Source organism: Phascolarctos cinereus, unplaced genomic scaffold, assembly GCF_003287225.1.
Source record: "Phascolarctos cinereus isolate Bilbo 61053 unplaced genomic scaffold, phaCin_HiC Scaffold_9;HRSCAF=440, whole genome shotgun sequence".
NCBI classification, from domain to species: domain Eukaryota; kingdom Metazoa; phylum Chordata; class Mammalia; order Diprotodontia; family Phascolarctidae; genus Phascolarctos; species Phascolarctos cinereus.
Genome location: NW_027556402.1, coordinates 10,581,570 through 10,604,881, shown reverse-complemented (window position 1 = coordinate 10,604,881; position 23,312 = coordinate 10,581,570). Strand labels below are relative to the sequence as shown.

Here is a 23,312-nt window from a genome sequence, read left to right as displayed (position 1 = left end):
CCAAGATAAAGTCAAAATGGGCTCATGATTTAGATACAAAGGCTGATATGATAAGCAGAGTAGGAGAGCAAGGAATGGTTTACCTGCCAGACTTATGGAGAAGGGAAAAATTTATGAACAAACAAGAGTTAAATGGGGCAGCTATGGGACACAGTGGATAGAGTACCGTCCATAAAGTCAGGAGAGCCTGAGTTCAAATCTGGCCTCTAACCAAACACTTCACACCTACTAGCTGTGTGACCCTGGGCAAGTCACTTAACCCCAATTGCCTAAAAAACAGAGTTAGAGAACATTATGAAATGCAAAATTGATGATTTCGATTACATTAAATTGAAAAGGTTTTGTACAAACAATGCTAATACAACCAAGATTAGAAAGGAAGCAGAAAGCTGGAAAATATTTTTATACCAGTGTCTCTGATAAAGGCCTCATTTCTGAAACACATAGAGAACTGAGTCAAATTTATTTTTTTTGGATATAAATTTATTTATTTTTAGTTTTCAACATTTACTTCCACAAGATCTTGAGTTCCAAATTTTCACCCCATCTCACCCCTGCCCCCACCCCAAGATGGCATGCATTCTGAATACCCTTCCCCTAGTCTGCCCGCTCTTCTATCTCTCCCCCCACTTCTCTTATCCCCTTCCCTTTCTATTTTCCTGTAGGGCAGGATAGACTTCTGTACCCCATTTCCTATATTTCTTATTTCCCAGTTGCATGTGAAAACATTTTGTTAAACACGTTTTGTTAAAACTTTGGGTTCCAAATTTTCCCACTTCCTCCCTCCCCACCCATCCTCATTGAAAAGGCAAGCAACTCAATTTAGGTTATACATATGCAGTTATGCAAAACACTTCCATAGACATGTTGTGAAAAACTAACTCTATTTCCCTTAATCATATCCTGCCCCACCCATTTATTCTATTCTTTCTTTTGACCCTGTCCCTCCTCAGAAGTATTTGCTTCTGATTACCCCCTTTCCCAATCTGCCCTCCTCTATCATCCCCCTGCTCTCTTCCCTTCCCCCTATTTTCCTGTGGGTAAGACAGATTTCCATACCCAATTGAATGTGTATGTTATTCCCTCCTTAAGCCAGATCCTATGAGAATAAGATTCACTGGTTCCCTCTCACCTTCCCCCATTTCCCCTCCACTGTGAGAGCCTTTTTTTTCTGGGTTTTTTTTTGTGAGATAATTTACCCTGTTCTACTTCTCCCTTTCTTCTTCTCCTAGTATAATCCTCTCTCATCCCATAATTTTATTCTCCAGATATGACCCCGTAATCTTCAACTCACCCTGTGCCTTCAACCTACCTACCTATCTATCCGTCTATGTACATACATATAGTCTTTTCCCCTCCAACTACCCTAATACTGACAAAGGTCTCATGAGTTATAATTATCATCTTTCCATGCAGGAATGTAAACAGTTCAACCTTAATAAGTCTCTTATGATTTCTCTTTCCTGTTTACCTCTTCATGTTCCACTTGAGTCTGTGTTTGAAAGTCAAATTTTCTATTCAGCTCTGGTCTTTTCACCAAGAATGCTTGAAAGTCATCTATTTCACTGAATGACCATTTTTTTCCCCTGAAGGATTATACTCAGTTTTGCTGAGTAGGTGATTCTTGGTTGTAATCCTATCTCCTTTGCCCTCCAGAATATTATATTCCATGCCCTGCGTCCTTTAATGTAGAAGCTGCTAAATCTTGTGTTATCCTGATTGTGTTTCCACAATACTTGAATTGTTTCTTTCTGGCAGCTTGTAATATTTTCTCCTTGACCTGGGAACTCTGGAATTTGGCTACAATATTCCTAGGAGTTTTCCTTTGGGGATCTCTTTCAGGAGGAGATCAGTGGATTCTTTCAATTTCTATTTTGCCCTCTGGTTCTAAATATCAGGGCAGTTTTCCTTGATAATTTCTTGAAAGATGATGTCTAGGCTCTTTTTTTGATCATGGCTTTCAGATAGTCCAATAATTTTTAAATTCTCTCTGGATCTATTTTCCAGGTCAGTTGTTTTTCCAATGAGATATTTCACATTGTTTCTATTTTTCATTCTTTTGGATTTGTTTTACAGTGTCTTGATTTCTCATAAAGTCACTAGCTTCCAATTGCTCTATTCTAATTTTTAAGGAAGTATTTTCTTCAGTAATCTTTTGGACTTCCTTTTCCATTTGGCCAATTTTGCTTTTTAGGGCATTTTCTCCTCATTGGCTTTTTGGACCTCTTTTGCCATTTGGGTTAGGCTATTTTTTAAGGTGTTACTTTCTTCAGTGTATTTTTAGGTCTCCTTTAGCAAGCTGTTGACTTATTTTTCATGATTTTCTTGCATCACTCTCATTTCTCTTCCCAGTTTTTCCTCTACTTCTCTTACTTGCTTCTCAAAGTCCCTTTTGAGCTCTTCCAAGGCCTGGGACTGATTCATATTTTTTTCTTGGAGGCTTTGGATGTAGGGGCTTTGACTTTGTTGTCTTCTTCTGGTTGTATGTTTTGATCTTCTTTGTCACCAAAGTAAGATAGTATAGTCTGACTCTTTTTGTGCTGCTTGCTCATGATCCCAGCCAATTACTTGAGTTTTAAACTCTTTGTTAAGGTAAGAGTCCACTTCCAATATGGAGAATATACTGTCCCAAGCTTCGGGGGTTTGTATAGCTGTTTTCAGAGATACTTGTAGGGACCTGTAAATTTTCAATTCTTGCAAGGTGTTATGATAAGGGGCGAGTTGTTTACTCCTTTCCTGGCCTGTGCTTTGGTCTATTAGTGACCACAAGCACTCCTTTCTGTCTTGGAACTGCAAGGAAGGTTTTCTCTCCCCAGCCACTATAAGCTCCACCACACTAGCTCTCCTCCTCGCCCCAGGATCACCACCCAGAACTGCAACCCAGATCCAAGCACGGGCAAAGCAAGAGATTCCTGCCTCAGCACTAGAAAAGAGATCCCTGCAATCCATCTCTGATCAGCCATTGGATTCCCCCTCAGTCTGTGGGCCAGAAGTTCAGGACTCAGCCACCACCCCAGAGCTCAAGCTTTAAGCTCTGGAACTGACTCTGACCTAGCTTCTGTCTCTCCGTAGAAACAGACTTTTCCTACTGACCTTCTGTTGTCTTTGGTGTTTTTGGTGTTTGTGAGTTCAGATGTCTGGAAGCCGCCACAGCTGCCCAAGATTCAGTCCTTTGAAGCCTGCTCTAGGATCGCCGCGGCTTGCGCACCCATGACGAACCGCACTCCTCTACCCACCAGGCGTAATAAACCTTTCTGATCAGTCATCCGATTGTCTTGGGCTGGAAATTTGGATTACTCTGTCTTTTTGTGGGTTCTGCTCTGGGTCAAATTTATAAGAATGCAAGTCATTCCCCAACTGAGAAATGGTGAAAGGATATAAATACAGTTTTCAGATGAAGAAATTAAAGCTATCTATAGACATAAAAAAATGCTCTAAATCACTATTGACTAGAGAAATGCAAATCAAAACAACTCTGAGGTACCACATCACACCTATAAGTTTGACTAACATGACAAAGCAGGAAATTGATAAATGTTGGAGAAGAATGTGAGGAAATTGAAGCACTAATGCATTGTTGGTGAAATTGTGAACTGATCCAACCATTCTAGAGAGCAATTTGGTACTATGCACAAAGGGCTATAAAACTGTGCATATGTTTTGACCCAGCAATACCACTTCTAGGTCTATATTCCAAAGAGATAATAAAAAATGGGAAAAGGACCCACATGTAAAATATTTATAGCAGCTCTTTTTTTGGTGGCAAAGAATTAGAAATTGGCTAACAATTGGGGAATGGATGAACAAGTTGTGGTATATAAATGTAACAGAATGTTGTTGTACTATAAGAAATGAGGAGCAGGCAGATTTCAGAAAAACCTGGAAAGACTTATATGAACTGCTGCTGAGTGAAGTGAGCAGAACCAGGAGAACATTGTACACAATAATGGCCACATTGTACAATGACTGACTTTGATAGACTTAGCTCTTCTCAGCAATGCAAGGATCTAAGACAACTCCAAAAGGCTCATGATGGAAAACATTATCCACACCCAGAGAAAGAATTATAGAGTCTGAATATAGATTGAATCATATTATTTGCTCTCTTTTTTTGTTGTTGTTGTTTTGTTTTGCTTCTTCTTTCTCATGGTTCTTCCCATTGGTTCTAATTCTTCTTTGCAATATGACTAATGTGAAAAATATATTTAATAGGAATGTATATGTAGAGCCTATATCAGATCGCATGCCATCTTGGGGAAGGGAGAGGGAGGAAAGGGAGAAAATGTAAAAATCAAAATCTTACAGTAGTGATTGTTGAAAACTAAAAATAAATAAATTATTTTTTAATTGTCTCTAAAACCCAAGGTCTTCAAACAGAGGCTGAATGAAAATTTATTATAGATAATGGAGAAGAGATTCTCGTTCAGATACAGCTGCAGAAGATAAGCTATGAGATTCATTCTATTCTGAGAGCAGTAATTCAATTCAACAAGCATTAATTAAACACTTATTGTGTGGCAGGCTCAATGTTAGGTGCAAGAAATATAATGACAAAAGAAAAGAAAGGAAGGAAGGAAGGGAGAGGGAGGGAGAGAGAGAGAGAAAGGGAGAGAGAGAAGAGAAGAAGAAGAAGAAGAAGAAGAAGAAGAAGAAGAAGAAGAAGAAGAAGAAGAAGAAGAAGAGAGAAAGAATGGAGGGAGGATGGAAGGAAGGAAAAAGAGAGAAAGGAAAAAGGGAGGGAAAGAAAGAGGAAAGGAATGGGGAATCTAGATTTCCCAGCACCAAACTTTGTGTTTATTCCCCACAGAAGCATTTTACTGAAAGGAACAGTTTGCATGCCAAAAAGCACTGTTGAGTTTGGTGGAGGCCAAAAAAAAGGGAAATCTAGACTGTTAGATAACTTTAAATCACCTAATTTATATAATCATCTCTTTTTTAAATCTGGTATACTTAATTACAGTTTCAAGCTCAAACATAGATTCAAATACAGCTTCTTAGAAGACTAAGAGGCCTCAAAGGTAATCTATTTCAATCCACTCATTTTGCAGAAGAGGAAATGTAGTCTCTGAGAGGTGAGTCATGGCAGTTCTTTGCCATTTCTTTCCCTTTGGCATCTTTTGGCAAGTGAAAATCTTACCATTGAAACTGCAGTGTGGCATATTGGAAAATGTCCTGGATATGTAATCAGGTGGATCATGTTCAAATTCTGGTTTTCCCATTTGCTAGTTATGTGATCCTGGTCAAGTGAATTAATTTCCCAGAACCTTAATTTCTTCATCTGTGAAATGAGAATGATAGTTGCACTACTTGCTTCATATGCATACTGTGAGCAAAATGTTTTATCAAAATTGGTGTCAAAATGGATTCATTATCTAAATTGTGCTAAGTGAAACATATCAAAAGTTTGATATGAATACAGGGGACCACATGCCTTAGAAATTTTAGAAGGTCCTGTTTTCAAGGTCCTTCCTCTGAGACCTAGTACATATGTGATCCTGGGCTTTCCTTAATTTCCTCTAATTGAGAGATTCCCAGGTCCACTTAAAAAGTTCCAGGCAGTACTTGGGTCAGTTCAGTTGAAGCTTATTTAAGGGAAGTTGGAGGCCAGGGTGCCCTCATGGAAAATATGGAAGATTGACTTGGACTCTTTGTTCAATTTTAAAACCCTATGTTTTCCAGTTACCTGAATATCCAGGTGGCCATGAACATTTCTGCTGGTCCGTCATCTAACCTCCATGATTCTCAAATACAGTCTGACCCACATTTCTTCTCTTGACCATATCTTATATTGTGAGTTGCTTGGATGAGTAACTTGTATTTCTGGCAATAGAATTCTGGCTCTCCATGATAAATCTGACTCATTGTCAAATGGTGTCTTTCTATTCCCAGTTCTGCCACTTATCACTTGTATAACCTTAAAATAGTCACCTTAATTCTTTGGTTCTCAGTTTCCTCAAAGACAAACTGATGGGGTTGGACTTTATTGGTTCTAAAGTCCTTTCTATGCTCGTCTAACTTCAATGTCCTTCAGTTTTTTTATTTCTAAAATAAATTGATGACCTCTGAAATCTTATCTGGTTCTAGATCTGTGAATTAAAATCAGATTTCAATTGGTCCCCATAAGAGGAAGCCTCACTCTACCTCTTAGAACAAAACAAATCACAGCTCATGGTCACATGGGAAGTGGGAAGGGGGTGCTCTCCTTTGGAACAAAGCAAAGATACATTTTCCTTGAGATTAGCATTATATATTGATTCAGATAAAAATTAATGTTTCTACATATATACAAGTGAAAAGAATATCCACACCCCTTCAAGTCTGAGAGATGATCCATCTGTTTAACATCTTGGCTGCTCTGGAATTCTCATTGAGAACTTTTCAAACACAGCATTCCAAGAACCCCCTTTGTTTGCTCAGGCTGTATCACTTTAAGCCAGCTGTAAACAACCAGAACTTAGCCTTTCCTGCCCCCGCTCCCAGCCCACTCTGATAAATCAAGGAGCAGAAACAGCTCGGAGCTGCCCGTTGATATATTAGCTATTTAGTTTATCAATGATTTCTTCCCTGAGTTCTCCTGCCAGGAACACATTGGCTAGACCCAGCCAAAACAACACCCTTCTGTCAGCATCAATCCTGCTAGTTTGCACATGTGCTGGGTTGTACAAGATGTACTGTGCAGCATTGCTATTTCTGTCCTCCTTCTCCTTGTTGGAAAATGAAGCCTGTTTCTCGTGAGGCCAGACCATTCCTGTTCCCCCATTGAAGGAACACTTCAGGCCCTCCTAATGTCCTCAGTGGTTCACTCTTGTTTGTTTCTCCTTCAGTGTTCTATATTTGATTTAAAGTTGGACTCCTCATACTTCATTTAAGATGTTGACCATGACCTTACAAAGTTCATGATGGCCCCTGTCAGGTTCCAATCCCAGATGTCCACACTTGTCTCATTTTATAGAGGAGGAAACCTAGACTCAGATGAGTCATCTGATATCCACTTGCCTCCAAAATCAGACTGCTGATTCCTTTGTCACCATGGCTCTCTGAGTTACCTTCAGAATTTTTTAAAGAATTATTTTGACTTCACACGATTATATGTAAAATGAGGTGACAGCCAGTACTTTTTTTTTCTTAGCCTGCTATTTGTCAATCTGTTAACCTGGTATTTGGTGGTACCAGGGACGCTACATTTGGCAGCCTTAGCTAAAAATTGCCCCTGTCTTGTTGTCTCACTTGCCACCACTAGAGAAGTCTTCCTGCTCACAGGCATAGATGCAGTCAGAAAAGACAAAGGTAACATATTAGGTGAAAAAGGGAGGAATCTAAAAAAATTATTGATGGTCTAGGATGTTGAGCAAAATCTAGTAAAATGTCACATAGAAATAAACATAAAATTTATGTTTGTTTTCAAAAAGTCAATGATATAAAGTCCACAATAGGAGGAATATGGCTGTTCAGTCATTTTTCTGTCAGGTCTGAATCTTTGTGACCCCATTTGAGGCTTTCTTGGCAAAGACACTGGAGTGGTTAGGTGGAGTGCTGCATAAGTGTGCTATGTGAAAAGTCTGCAGTTTTAATGGACAGCCAATTCAAATGAATCAAGCATGGTGTAACAACCCAAAGAATCTGTGATGAGAGATAGCATCTAAAACAGGGAAGCTTACGATCCTGGTGTGAACCAGTCAGACCACATCTGTGATGCTATGTTCAGTCTGGGCACTATGTTTTAGTAAAGATATTAATGAGTTGGAGGAGGTCCAGAGGAGGATGACCAAGATAGTGAAGGAAATGGAGATCATACCATATGAGAATCAGTTAAAGGAATTGGAGATGTTTACCTTGGAAATGAGAAGATTTGTGAATGAAGGGTGCAGTAGGGAAGGCAAGATTTACACACCAGAACTAGGAAAAACTAGTGGAAGATGCAGAAATGAAGACTGAGGTTTTAGACAAAAATTAGATTTAAGCAAGGCCAATGGGCTGCTTTGGGGGTAGTGAGTTGTACAGCTTAGATCTTCAAGCTGAGGTTTTCTGATCACTTATAAAGGATGATATTAAGGTAGCTAGATGGTACAGTGGGTTCACAACACTGAGGAGAGGACTTGTGATTTTCATTTATATAAGAAACTTTCAGGTGAGGAATCTCCTGCCAATGCAGTTCAACACCTTCTTCTGCAGGCTCTAGACTTAGAAAGCACTGAGAGGTAAAGTGCCTTGCTTGGGTCCTACCAACAGTATGTGTCAGAGTCTAGATGTGATCCCCAGGTCAGGATTCTGGCCTCAGGGCCAGCTCTCTAGCCACAATGTCTCACTATTTCTCATTCATTCCTAACATAGCTCCTTCCATGATGTGTATACAATTAGAGTATTACAATATCAAATGTCTCAGTGATTTCCAAATACTTTCATTTTGGTGGACTTGAAGCAGCCTAGAGCCAAATGTCTACAACATCTGTCTACTGCCTTTCAAACTCTCTGATAGACCCAAGTAGTACTTTTTCTATCATATACATAACATTCTTTTCAAATATTAAGAGATAAATAGTAAGTCTCCAAATAAAACCTTGGAACTGGAAAAAATTCAACATTATAACAAGAAAATAATAATGTAAAACATGAACAAAATAATAGGGAAAAAAAGAAACTCAAAATTCAACTTTCCCAGATCTATTTTCTATGAATGAAAAGGTGGAGAAAGGGTATAGAAATCTTCAATCAACAAAAAGAAAGGGTCTATAATATAGAGAATATTATTTATTATCTACATAATTCCATCAATAATGTTCAAAGCAATATCACATAGAATTTCAAATATATATGTATGTATGCATATGTGTGTGTGTATAGGGCAGAAATGCTTAGAAAAATTGATATGGCTCAAATATGGCACAGGGTTATCTGCCTCTCTCTTCTGAGTCCAACATTTAGCCAAGTAGTTATCACACACAGTAGGCTCTTAATGAATGCTGATCTGGCTAAAGGCTAAACCCTTTCTGCTTCTCCTATTTTTTTAAAGGAAACTGAGGTTAACTTGCACAGCCCAACTGAAAGGTCCCAGAAAAAGACAGGAGATGCAAAAAATAATAACTCATTTGTAGAGCTCATGTTTACATAGCACTTTAAGATTTACAAAGTGCTTTAGATACATTATCTCACTTGATTCTCACAACAAATCTATTGGGTAGTAGGAGCAGCTGCAGGAGTATAGTAGTAGTAGAAGTAGCAGCAGCAGTAGCAACAGCAGTAAGAATAGCAGTAGCATAATAGGAGCAGCAGTAATAATAGTAGTAGAAGTAGAAGCAGGAGCAGGAGCAGTATCATACTCTAAGCAATGTCACATAGAATAACACAAAAATATAGGAAGATCAGAAATTCTCGGAAAAAATGAATGGGTCAAATATGTCATGGGGTTATCTACCTCTCTCTCTCTCTTCTTCTGAATCCAATGTTTCACCAAGTAGCTGTCACTGAAAAACAACTTAACCAAAAAAGGGAGAATGTGCTCTTTAAATGGATGATATGAGGTCTCAGGAGTCCACATCTGTATTGGAACTTCTACTAACCACTGAGTTGTAGAGCCAACCTATGTGGTTAACATAAAACCATGCCAGGTCTTTCTTCCCTAGGGATAGAGGTGGAACTACTGGGTCCTTAGACAAATATGAGGGAAAGTCTTTTTTTCAGCCCCAGTGGAAGAAGAAAATAGACAGTCCTTTAGAGGACTCAAAAGGGGAAAAAGATCTGGTATCACCCCTTAATGGGACCTGTGAGGAAAATGTGGTTCTGGCTGGCAGACTGGAGAACACTGAGTGAACTAGTTCTGGCATTAGGTGAGTGTCAGTATCAGCTTCTATTTCCCAGCCTTATGCCCATAACACCCCCTGCTATTGCTTGGGCAGAGAGGGGGGTGGAGGTGAAGGTGACAGTGGACAGCTCCTTTTAGTTCAGTTCAGAGCATTCTGTCATGAAGATCCACACCAGCCACCCAAGGATACAAAAGCTGTCTACCTACAAATAGCCCACAAAGAAAATGGATGATTTTTTTTAGTAGTAGTAGCTCCTTTTTTTTTTAACTTTCTAGAGGGTCCTTTTTTCTTCCTTTCTTCTTTTTTGCTTCAAACAACAGTATGGTCTATGGTCTCACCTTGGGGCCCAAGTGTTCCTACCGAAATTATTTCATGTGAATCCTCCAGAGGTCCTGGGTTCAAATTGTAGGATCATAAGGTTAGCAAGAACAACAATGTTATAGTTAACAACAACAACCACAATAACAACAACTACTACTACTACTACTACTACTACTACTACTACTACTACTACTACTACTTATTGAATGGGACTAAGCTCATAGTTCTAGCAGCAGTGGGAAGCCTTAGTAGACTCTGAGAAATAGAATTCTATAGGGACTTTTGTGATGTCACTGGCTTGATCTGGAGAAAGGCTTCAATGAGCCTAACTCGAGTTATAGCTTTTATTCAGACAACCTAAGTATGCATGTTGGGTATACAGCCAAGAGCATCCCATGAGTCTCCAGGCTCATTGTAGACAAGGTGGGGTGTCATGTTGGCTGGCAGGGCTCCAGCTCTAATCACTACCTAGATAAGCAGGGGTGGTCAGTTCTCCTAGATGGATTCAAATAGAGGTAACAGTGAAAACTCTGTCTTATTTTCCATATAAAATTGTCCATATGTTTCTTGTTTCCTATGTTTGTGTTCTTCAGTAATTAACAGCCATGTCCAACTCTTTGTGACCCCATTTGGGGTTTTCTTGGCAGAGATGCTAAAGTGCTTTGCCATTTCCTTTTCCAGCTTATCTTATACATGAGGAAATTGAGGCAAAAAGAGTGAAGTGACTTGCCTGGGGTCACACAGCTAATAAATGCCCGAGGCTGGATTTGAACTCAGAAAGCTTCTTCTTGACTCAAGGCCCAGCATTCTATCCACTGTGCTACCTAGCTGTCCCTTGTCTCCTACCCCTACCTGAAGGGACCAGGTCATTTATATCTGGGATGGAGAACTTTCTCTAAATCCAGAACTTTTCCCACATAAGACAATCAGCAGAAAAGATCCCATCTGTATACCTCTAAACTAGCCCCATCTCAATATGCTGTTCTTAATACATCTTTCTTCTTTCTATGCATCTGCTTCTATATCTGTACACATGAAAACTAAATGCCTGGTTTAAGTTATACATCTTGGAAACAGTTTACTCTTCCACTAATGTTTGAGTGTTATTTATTTTTAAAAAATGGTTTGCCTAGTTCTTAGACTTAGCCTGCCAGGAGATAACAGCAATAAGGGTAGCCTGTCTTCCTCTCTCCCACCTCAAAATAAGAAGCAGTTTAGTCTATTTCCATTTCTGGAAGACATATGTACTCAAAGATCAAGAGTCCCATCTTCAGAACTCTGGAGATCTGAGATGTAGTCATGGTCTCCTAATATAATTTCCAACATCTGGGTGGGCTGCCACTTGTCTAGACATTAAGGGACCCTGCTGATAGATAGAGTGCAGCATTATGGCAGAAGACAGCCACTGTACAGCTGTTTGCAGACTCCATTTCTCTGAAGAATTCTCCTTTTTCATTCATTCTCTGCGGAGGAAAAGGAAAGAAACTGAGAACCTGACACCTGGTCCTGAGGCTGCCACTGAAGAAAAGATCTGAATGGCAATATACAGAGAAAGGATATGGGCATTGCCCAACCCTACCCTTGTTCCTAGAGAATTCTTGTTCTAATGTTAACAAACTGCCCTTCACATTAGACCTCTCTATCTTACCACTTCCATCTTCTTACTAGCTCTCTCTTGAATACACTCCCTAGCCACTGTTTCTAGCACCAGATAAACCTTCTCTTATGTTCACCTCCCTGTCTCAATGCACACACATGTACACGTATAAACATACACACACATGTGCACACACAATGCATGTGCATATATACACAGGAGTATACATGTGCATGTGCATATAAATGTGCATATGTATGTATACATACACCCATACGCGTGCACATATAAGCATGCACGTGTGCACTTAAACACGTGCATGCACACACACACACACACTGGGCCAGGAGGCTGAGTAGACATATGTCTTGCTCATCACTCCTTCTTCAGGTCTTTCCCCTTCCACCTTCACTCAGTAGCTCCTCATCCTTAAAGACTCACTCCATCCAGATGCATGACCTTGGTCTTGTTCTGGTTGCAATTCTCTACCACCAGTCATGTCATTTTTTCTTCCTTTTTAAATTCTTAATGTAAGCACTGAAAAAAGAGCATTTCCAAATACACAATGGAACAAAAAAGATGACTCTATATGACATAATCTTTACTTCATACATCAGGCTTTTTTAGAAGTGTGATAAATTCTATGCTATTTTCAAAATGGACTTGCTTCTTTGTTTCCTACTAAATTTCTCTCTGTTCTCTTCTCATATATAAGTAATATATATGTATGTATGTGTATATATATGTGTGTGTGTGTGTGTATATGTGTGTGTGTGTGTATGTATGTATGTATAATGTTTCCATGGCCCTCATTTGGTGGAGATCACTATTGTCAATCTCCTCTCTGCATCCCCATTCACTCTAATCAAAAAAGAGAGAAAAAAAGATGAAAGAAGACAGGAAGGAAAAAAGAGAGAGGGAGGAAGAAAGGATGGATGAAGAAAGGAAAGAAGGAATGGAAGAAGGTAGGAAAAAAGGACAGTATGGAGGGAGGGAGTCAGAAGAAGGGAAGGAAGAAAAGAAGGGAAGGGATGGAGGGAAGGAAGGAGGAAGAGAGTAAGTGAAGGAGGGAAAATAGAAGAGAGGGAAGGAGGAGGAGGAAGAAAGAAAAAGAAACAAGGAGAGAAAAAAAACCTTGACAACAAATTAGCATAGTCAAGTGAAATGAATCCACATGGTGATTGTGTTCAAAAATGTGTCAGTATGTCTTGTGCCCATCAAGTCTATTAGGAGTTGGACAACATGCTTCGTTATAAGTACTCTGGAGATAGTTACTCATTTCATTAATCAGTATTCTTATATCTTTCAAAGTTGCCTTATAATGTGGCTTTTTTATAGGAATTGTTCTCTTGATTCTGCTCACTCCATTCTGCATCAGTTCATATCACACAGCATTCCCTAAAATCATTTTTCCTTATTTGTTACAACATAATAAAATTGTGTTCCACTCATGTAATGTAAATACCCTTTGTTTAGTCATTGCCCTGTAGTCTTAAAGGCAATATAAGGTACTTTCTACCTTTTAGTTCTTTGATTTTCCTGTTTTCCCTTTTCAACTATCCCATCAAAAATCAAGAAATAGCTTTTGCTTACAGCGCTTCTTTCCCCAGGCTAGACTTATACCAGGAATACAGGATGGGTCCAATATTGGGAAAACTATTAGGAAAATTGATTGTATCAATTAAAAATCATATTATACATATATGTATGTATATGTATATATAGGTGTACAAAAATCTTTCGACAAAATATAACAATAATACAAAATCAACGGAAGAGATACCCCATTTAAAATAACCTCAAAAAGCATAAAATACTTGGAAAGTTCTGCCTGCCAAGACACACACAATTACACAATTACAAGAATGCCTTTCACACAAATAAATACAAATTATAAAAATTGGACAAATGTTAATTGCTCATGGGTAGGCTGAGTCAATTTAATAAAATGATGATAATACCTAAATAAAATGACTTATTCAGTGCTATGCCAGTCAAACTACTAAAGAATGAGCTGAACCAGAAAAACACTAATAAAATTCATCTAGCAGGAATATCAAGGGAATCAATTTTTAAAAGATACAAAGAAGGGGGATGGCAGTATCAGATCTCAAACAGTATGGTAATCATGAAAACAGTTTGGTACTGGATAAGAAATAGAGTGGTTGGCCGATGGAATAGATTAGGTGCACAATATTTAGAAGCATGTGAGGGCAGTAACCTAGTGTTTGAAACCCAGAAATCTCAGATATTGGGACAAGAACTCACTATTTGAGAATAAAACTGTTTAGAAAACTGGAAAGTAGTCTGGCAGAAACTAGGTATAGACCAACATCTCACACTGTGTGCCAAGATAACCACAAAATGGCTGCATGATCAGTACATAAAAGGTGTTATCATAAGTAAATAAAGGAAGCATGGAAAAAATTACCCATAAGATCTGTGGATAGGGGAAGGATTGATGACCAAAGAAGAGATAGAAAGGATCATGGGAGGCAAAATGGATACTTTTGGTGACATGAAGTTAAAAAGGGGTTTTTGCACAAAAAAAAATACAGTCAGAATTAGAAGGAAAGCAGGAAACTGGGAAGATGGGGATTTACAGCAAGTTCCTCTGATAAAGGTCTCATTTCTCAAATATATAGGGAACTGAGACAAATGTATCAAAAAATGTTTAAGAGACTAATATTTAGGTTTGACATATAACAATTACTTAACATTATAGAATGCTTTCATTTTTCCCAAAGTGCTTTAATGCATTATATCATTAAGTGCTCACAATATCTCCATTAGTTAGTGATTTCAGGTACTATTGTGTTAACCTCGTTTTTTTATATAAGGAAACTGAGGCTCAGAGAGGTCACTAAGCCAGTAAGTGCCTGAAGTATGAACAAAACTTAAGTCTAACTTGAGGCTAACCTTATTTTACACTATATCACGCTGTCCTCTCAGGAAACCCTATGTAAGAAAAAACTCCCTAACAATGAGTTATCCACAATGGAAGAGGCTGCTTCTCGATGTAGTGAGTTCCCTGTCACCAGAGGTTTCCTAACAAGGAAGCATTAACAATGTTGTTGAGGGCAGTGTTATTCCCAGTATAGACTACCCTGAGTTCCCTTCCTATACTGACATTCAGTGAGTTTAGTATTAATACTACTAAAATCACCAGACCTTCTAAAAAAGCCCTACTGCATTCTGTTCTAATGAAAAATGGCATCTGGAGGTATAGAACCTAGAGATTCTGACCCATGGAGATCTAAAATAAGATTTCTTTGTTGATGAAAGGCCAGCGGGTGGCATTCCCACTTCCTTGGCAGGTTAGATTGCCTCTCCAACAAGGCTTTGGCTAATTATACCTGCTTTTTCTGAATTGGTCAAATCCAAGCTCAAGCTGGTTTCTCAGCTCATATATAAATGGCAATGTGAGATTTCCTGGGCTCAGGTGTTCTGGGGCTTCTTTTATGGTATTCAGTACATTGACTAATTAACTTTGGGATAAGGAAGTATGCAGAATACACACTTCTGGAGGGAGAAATTGTGTGTGGTGTTGCCCAACTATGAAGTCTGCCCAGAACATGTGTCCTGCTCCAAAATTACTTTGGGGAATTAGGGATTTAGAACACTTACTTCCTCTCCCCCTCCAGAGGAGACTTGGCAATCTTCCCACACACTGAAAAAATGAGCGAGACTAAGGAGAAAAGTAAGTGAAATAAAGAGGTGAAAGATTGAGGCTGTTGACAAGCCAGCTTTCCTGTCACTCAGATACAATGCTTGGAGGCAGCTCTGAACTTCCCAGGATCCAATTTAAGATGCCAAGCTTGGTCTCTATGACACCAAAACTTCAGGTCATTTCAGTACCCAAATGGTCAACTAATTCACTTAGGTGATTGATGGTTCAACTGAACCAGTAATTCAATTAATACTGTTAACTAGATTGGATGGTGGAGATGAAGACAAAACATTTAGTTATGGATGTGATTCAAAGACAAGGAAGCCCAAAAAGGTCGCTTATCATTACATAACATTTTTTTAAATTAAAAAGCCTAGAAAGTCTCAAAACAGAATATCCACTGCAACTCCTCTTTTGCTTGAATTTCTCAGTAGCCCACATTTCTTTCTATTGTGATTTCCCATTTCTGTATCATTTTAGGGTTCACAAACTTCATTTCTCACCCTCTAAGGAGGTAAATGATATATTTTTCTTTCCCTCCAGTTATCTACTTAGGGAAAATGAGAGTCCTAATGAGAGACAGAGCCAAATATGGAGACACAAAGATAGAGTCACAGAGACAGATAGTGATGGCATGGTAGGGCATTCATTTCTGATACATTTATTATGTTCTTAACATGTATAGAGGCATCCAATGACATAGGTGATAAAGAGCTGGCCTCAGAGTGAGGAAGACCTGGGTTAAAGTCATGCCTCTCATATATGCTGGCTGTGTGATCCTCGGTAAGTCATTTAATCTCCCAGTTGGCCCCATCAAGTAAGACTTTTGTTCTTGTTGTTCAATCATTTTGTGTTCATGTCCAACTCTTCATGATTCCACTTGAGGTTTTCTTGGCTGTGATACTAGAGTGGTTTACCATTTCCTTCCCCAGATCATTTTATAAATGAGGAAACTGAAGCAAATAGGGTTAAATGACTTGTATAGGGGCATACAACTAGTAAGTGTCTGGGGGCCAGATTTGAACCAAGGATATAAGTCTTCCTGACTCCAGGCCTGGAACTCCTTCCCCTGTGCCACTTGGCTTACCTGGCATTTCCGGGTGGCCAGCTAAGATTATGAGGTTAAAGAAAACAAAGATGCTTATCTGCATTGGTGAAAAGAGTTTTTGTATTGGGAGTTTCCTTCACCAACTTGCCAAGCCCTGTAGCAATTGGTGGAAATTATTAGCTTTATTTTTCTTGCTTAATTTTCTTTTGTTTTTTAATATGGCATGCTTTGTGAATTTGTGTATTATCCTTGCACAAGGGCCATGCTGATCTTCTCTATGTAGTTCCCTGGTTCTTATCTGTTGCTGCTTAAAGTAAGCACCCTTGCCAAATTTTCATTGGTAGCATTCAGTTCAGTAAAGAAGCCATGGAGGATCTTTTTGGTCATGGCTTTCAGCTAATCCAATGACTCCTCAATTGTGTCTATTTTTCAGGTCATTTGATCTGAGATGCTACATTTTCTTCTATGTTTTCAATCTTTTTAATTCATTTTAATATTTCTCATTATCTTATGGAATCATTAACTTATTTCCAGTCCATTCTAATTCTCAGAGAGTTTGTTGCTGGGATAAGATTTTATATCTCTTGTGATAATCTTTCCACTTCTGCCTTCCATAGTTCTTATTATCCAATTATTTCCTCTAATACACTAACTTATTTTCCAGGGGAAATTTTTAAAGTAAAGCCTAGATATGGTGGAGAATCTATCTAGGAACTCAAGCCATTGAGATACAGGAATCTAGACTGGGTGTTGCAGCCAGTCCAGTAGTGAGCCCCTGGAGAGCCAGGGTCCAGGCATAAGCACACCAACTCAGCAGGCCTTTGGCCTTGAACTTGGTAGGTCTAATGCTATGTAGAAATTTACCTACACTATGTACCTTATCTTCCTTCCTTCTTCAGAAACAGAGCAAATATGGGAGGAGGGGTATACACCCCTGAGGCTTTGGGGAAAATATTTTTATGTTTGTTTTTGCTATATCTCTGAAGTAAATATCCCTTTGTAAAAGCCAATTCAATATGAAATGGTTAAATTAAAGTGGGGTGCTAGTCACAAGGCCCCTCGAATTGGGGAGAATGTGGTTGCTGGAGGCTTAAATCAGTGGGAGAGAAGACATCACCAGAGTACTGGAGAGGTAAACTATAACAGGCCTGGCTATGATAGAGTGGGACCAGAACAAACCCATTTTACATGTGGAACAATTGTCAGGGATACAATTGAGCCCTTCACATCTGTGGGCACTTCTAGAGAAGGTCTCTACCTGGTCATTTAAATTTAGATACAGTAGTTTGTAAAATCCTAGAGAAATTGGCAAAAAATGATAACACCAATAATGATGTAACAACAAAAAACGACTATAAAAAGAACAATATTGGCTGAAATTGTAAGATTGATTTTTTTTTCCAACGTGTATTTCCTAGGGGATCAGCTATTGTACCTGCAGTCCTGGAGAATTTTGGTGTGTTCTGTGTAGGGAGGGACAATTAGATAATGCAGACCCCTGTTGAATGGCTATATTCAATGAGGGAATAGTAGAAAAGTTTTCATTCAGGATAGTTTTCTCATCTGAGAGTGATGGGTAGTGCCTAGCTCCACAAATCCATAAATCCATATGGAAGAACCTCCATGTGGTCTGGAAAGCTCTGTAGGAACCACATTTCCTTCTGAGACAAGAAACTAATTTTCTTTGCTTATGCCTTTTTTTTTTGTCTTGTCTTTTTGCTTGAGAGTTGAGGAATGTTATTGGAACACCAAATCAGATACCCATTGAGTACTAAACAAACAATCTTTGGCGAATTTGGTGACATGTTTCTTTATTGTTGAATCTGCAAAACTTTGCATTTGGAGAGAAGTGATTTCCTCTTCAGATGTGGGACTATACATGATTATGCTACATTGACTGTTTTAAGGATCTTTCCTCTTTGGTTCTATGAAGTCAAATTAAAGAACCACACTTACGACTCCCTGGAGAGCACAGATAGCTGCTCCAGATCAGGGATGTGGACGTTGGGTTCACAAGGCACCCTTGCCTCATTTCTGCAGACAGTAAATTTTTCAAATAGGGTAGATGATAATGGGAGGCTGGCACACGCTTAGAAGATGGTGTCACCTAGATAGATAATACTAAGGGAGTGACTTATGGGAGACTGGAGGATTAAAGCAAAAGTAGACACTTTGTGTTGGCTCGCCATATGGTAGGGAGCAGTGTTTGTATTCCCCATCAGCTTCATAGACAGAACTATCTGTGGCATTAAAACTGCCTGACAGCAATGTTGGGATTTTTCCTGCATTCACGTCTGAGGATGAAAGACTCTTTTATTCACAGTGGGTGACACAATGGGAAAAGGGAGGAAAGGTCTAAGGGGTGCCTCTCTCCCTACCCTGGCCATGTTGCCCTCAGAAACAGGCCTGGGGTTGTGGCCTTTTCCTTCGTCATTTTTTTTTTCCATTCTAGGTACAGCAAATGGAGTCTCCAATCTGGGAGAAAAACTCATTGGGATGTGAGGGTGTTAGAATCAGTTCAGCAGCAAAGTCCTGGGAAGCAAGGAATCAGGGATGTGGCCACTAAGTCAGCAAAGTAGGCTTTGGACTTAGACTCTTCATTTCTCACTTGGCTGCGTTCCTTTGGACTTCTTGGAACATCTCCATTATGCTTCCTTACTCTACCCCCTTGTTAGCTTTGTGTGTGTGTGTGTGTGTGTGCGTGTGCACGCGTGTGTATTTCCTTCCCCCCGTAGATTATAACATCTTTGAGGGCAGGAACTATTTTTCTTTTTTTTTTTTTGTATTCATATTCCAAATTCTTAGCACAGTGCCTAGAACATAGTAGATATTTAATAAATGTTTTAACTGACTGACTAACGTTACATAGGAATTCTGCTAAGTCTAATGAGCCTTATTTCCCTCATCTCCCCAGAGGCTGAGGTGATGTGTTTTGGGGGAGCAGAGCACAGGGCAGAAAGAGGGACTGGGGTAGGAGCTGGGATTATATCTCGAGTTGGAGAAGATATTTTATGTTCTTGCTATATCTTTGAAGTAAATATCTCTTTGTAAAAAGTAACAGGTGTCAAAAAGTTAAATGGGACTGGTGTGCTAGTCACAGGGCCGCTAAAATTGAGAGGAACATGATCAAAAACTCGAGCCACTAAACTCTTCAGGGTGCTGGAAAATTCTTTCTGGGTTCTGCCAATGAAATAGGGGGGCATGATCCGCAGACATGCATACACATGTGCCTTAGCATACACATATATGTGTGTACTGTGTGCATAGGTGTGTGTATATATGTTCCTATATGCATGTGAAATGCATACTTAAAATATGTGTGAATATGCATATTATATGCTGTGTTGTGTGTATATCTGTATGTACACATATGTGTATATTCATATAGCATGTTATGTTATTTTAAAATATATATACAAATCAATGCAATATATTTATATATTCACATAAATACATACACATATACATACATTTAAGTGTATGTATATAAATCAATTACATATATGAATATGTATATTCACATGTTTAGATAAGGTGACATAGATAACACAGTTATCCCTTCCACATCACCACTTTCCCCATCATGGTTCTGATATATTGTGGATTAGTGTAAGAAATCAAACAGGAATTTGGGGAGAGTTTTGTGGAAACTACAGATGACACACGAAGGCCAGCAGAAAACACAGAAAAAAGTTTAGAAATTCAGAAATGTACCATATATATAGTATTATACAATATTAACCCAAATTTTACAATGAGGTACTATAAACAACCAAAAAGAAAAAGAAAAAGAAATTCAGACTTCTTCCCTAGTAAGAAAGGAAGGCTAAAAATTTTTTACACAGATTTTCCTGGATTGTGGGGGCACCATGACCCTGAACCCTGCAGCATGGAAGGGATAACTGTAGAGATAAAGAGAGATTAGGTTGATACAGATTAGAGGATGTAGATATGAATATGATCATAGATATGAATCAAGAAAAAGATGAAGATGAAATGATAAAGACCCTGGATTTATATCTATTTACATTTATGTGTAATGTAACCATACACATAAAATATGTATATATGTGTCAAAAGAAGAAACACTCAACCAAGGACTGAATAAGATCATCCTTAAACTTTCAAAAAGAAAACAAGATATGTTATGGAACTGGATAACATTTTACAAAAATTAGAAATACTAGATCTCTGGAAATAGAAAAAGAATGTATATATTCTTATCTTTTCTGCATGCTTACAAAAATTAAACATTTCCTAGGCATGAAATATTCATAAACAAATGCTTAAAATGATTAAATAATTTTTATTGAACACTGCCTATTTCAAATTATAATCAATAAAAAGCTTTTGAAGAAAAACTTCAAAACAAAATGGAGACTAAATACTTTAATTAAAAAGAATTGGTGGATCAAAGAACAAATCATAATAACATTATATAACTCCATTAAAGAAAATGACAGCAATGAAAAAATATGCCAGACTTTTAGATGGACCCACATTTGTATCATTATGGAGACATCTATCTGCCCAAAAATCTTAACAAAAGAAAGAACAAATTAATGCATCAGTCATACAAAAAAAAAAGGAAAAGCAACAAATCAAAAAATCCCATAGAAGCTCCAAAATAGAAACTCTCAAAATCAAAGAAGAGCTAAACAAAACAAAGGCAGTGTCAAGCAAATTTAAAATGAGTTTGGATAAATTTCACTTAGCAATACTAGAATAAGTCAAAATAGTTTATTAATACTTGCAACCAAACACATATAAATAAAAATATAGATTCAAGTTGACTGAAGGCCCAGAGCCACAAGGATTTCTAGTTTTCATGGGGTTTTCAGACAAAGTATCTGCTGTGGCAGTGATTGCATTGTCAATCAGGATATTTGTGTGAAGAGGAGAGGTAACAAAGGGATTTCTCTAAATATCAGCCAAGAAGGCCTAGTCAAGGTGAGGAAAGTAAAATTATGACTGCCATTTAAGCAAGCCTGAGGAAGAGTTTCAGCTAATTCTTAACTGTATCAGCACTGTGTCACTGGATCCATGGCTAGAAATGTGGAGCTACTGAGTGTTCTGACTATCCTGGAAGCTGTACAACATAGTAGCTAAAGTACAGGCCTTAGAGTCAGGAAGACTCAAATTTGAATACTGCATCAACTTCTTACTTTACTCAAACATACTGAATTGACGAATATGACACGGAACTTTTTTAACTAACAAAATATACAAACTAGTCACTAATTTTAAGGGAGTACCAGTACCAAAAAGAGAACAAAAGAAAGAAAAACGAGAATTCACAACATGTAAAAAAAAAAAAGAAATAAGGAAAATTACTAGAGACTATTTTCTATTCACTTTATTCACAAACTTTTGTCCAATTGTATACAAAAAACAAGTAAAATCAATGAATGTATTTTTAAAAATATGAAAGACTCAGATTAATAGAACAAGAAATAGAAAAAAAATTAAATAACCCATTCTCAAAAAAGAAATTCAATTCCAAAAGGTGGGAAGGACAAAAAAAAATAAAGGATCAGATGGATTTACAAATGAATGCTATTAAATATTCAAAGTGAAATTTATCCTAACAGCATATAAATTGTCTGCAAAAATAAGGACAAAAGAGAGCTTACTAAACTTTTATGAAACAGATATTGCCCTATCTAAATCCAGGCCTGGTGTCTTATCCCTACGGCTTTAAGGAGGATTATCTTTAGTTCTAGAAGTATATTTTTAAACTGTTCTGCACTTGAAGATTTACTTTGTCTAACTCAACAAAATTTGATAAAGCTGTTAACTGTTTAAGTTACAATACTCCTCTTGTTACTGTTTAAATGAAGCACTGAGAAGGATGAGTGGAAGTGTCCTGGAAGGGAGAAGAAGTATTTTTTCAGGAAATTATTTCTAGCTGGGGGCTTGAAGTTAAATAGAGTTGTTAGTTCATTTTATTCTTCTTCAGACAGAGAGTAACCAGAGCTCTTAAACATTTGACTTCCTGCTGAAGCCTATGAGCCTCTTTTCAGAATAATGCTTATAAATGCTCAGAACAAAGACGATTACAAGACAAATCAGTTATATGGAAATGAAGATGCATTATTTCTCCATCTAAGTTCCTTCACTCCAGATTAAGAATCCCTGCTCTAGACAAATAGATCAGAAACCATAACTGGGCAGTTACTAGATGGACTAGAACAAATACAACAACCACCACTTTTTTCATGTTCCTGGTTTGTAAGGAAAGCCACTTACCAGAGAAGAAAGGCTACTAGAGACAAAATCATACCAAAGCGGAAGCATAAAAAAAATACCCAAAAAGGAAAAGGTGAATGCTAAAAATGAATAGAGCTGCCTGCCTGATCACTGGTTCAGCATATAGCAATACCACCATGACGAATGAATGAAAATGTATTTGTTAGTGATTGCTATATGTTAAGAACTGGATATACAAATAAAAAAGTGAAACAGTCCTTGTTCTCCAGAATCTCACATTCTCATAGAGGAAAATACTATTATAGGAGAATTAGTATGTTGGACAGATGGAATAGCTTGCAATCTGTAAAGCTGAGTAGCAAGGAAGATGGCAAGATACAGTGGTCCTTGAGCACACGGCAAGGGCTGGTGGTCCTGATGGCATGCAATCCAGTCCAACTGAAGTATGGAGTTGATGCAAAGGTAATATGGAGACATGTCTTTTTAGTGCAATTTCAATTAATAAACCAGGTCTGCTTCTGATATTGACCCCTTTGTCGGTGTCAATGGCTTTGATGCCAAGAATTTTCTTTTCAAAGTCTTTAGCTATGGGTCCTAGGAATAGGAGAGTAGGGGTAAGGAAAAGGCTAAAATGCTAATAGAGGCAGTTTCTAAGCCATACCTTGA

The 23,312-nt window shown here is 38.1% G+C and overlaps 1 non-coding gene across 1 annotated transcript; it reads right to left on the bottom strand.

Annotated features, from left to right (window-relative positions):
* Nucleotides 1–16,648: 16,648 nt before the first annotated feature.
* On the bottom strand, nt 16,649–16,753 carry LOC144455572 (U6 spliceosomal RNA). Its single transcript, XR_013484285.1, has one exon. It is a non-coding gene; the product is annotated as a U6 spliceosomal RNA (small nuclear RNA).
* Between the last annotated feature and the right edge of the window lie 6,559 nt (nt 16,754–23,312).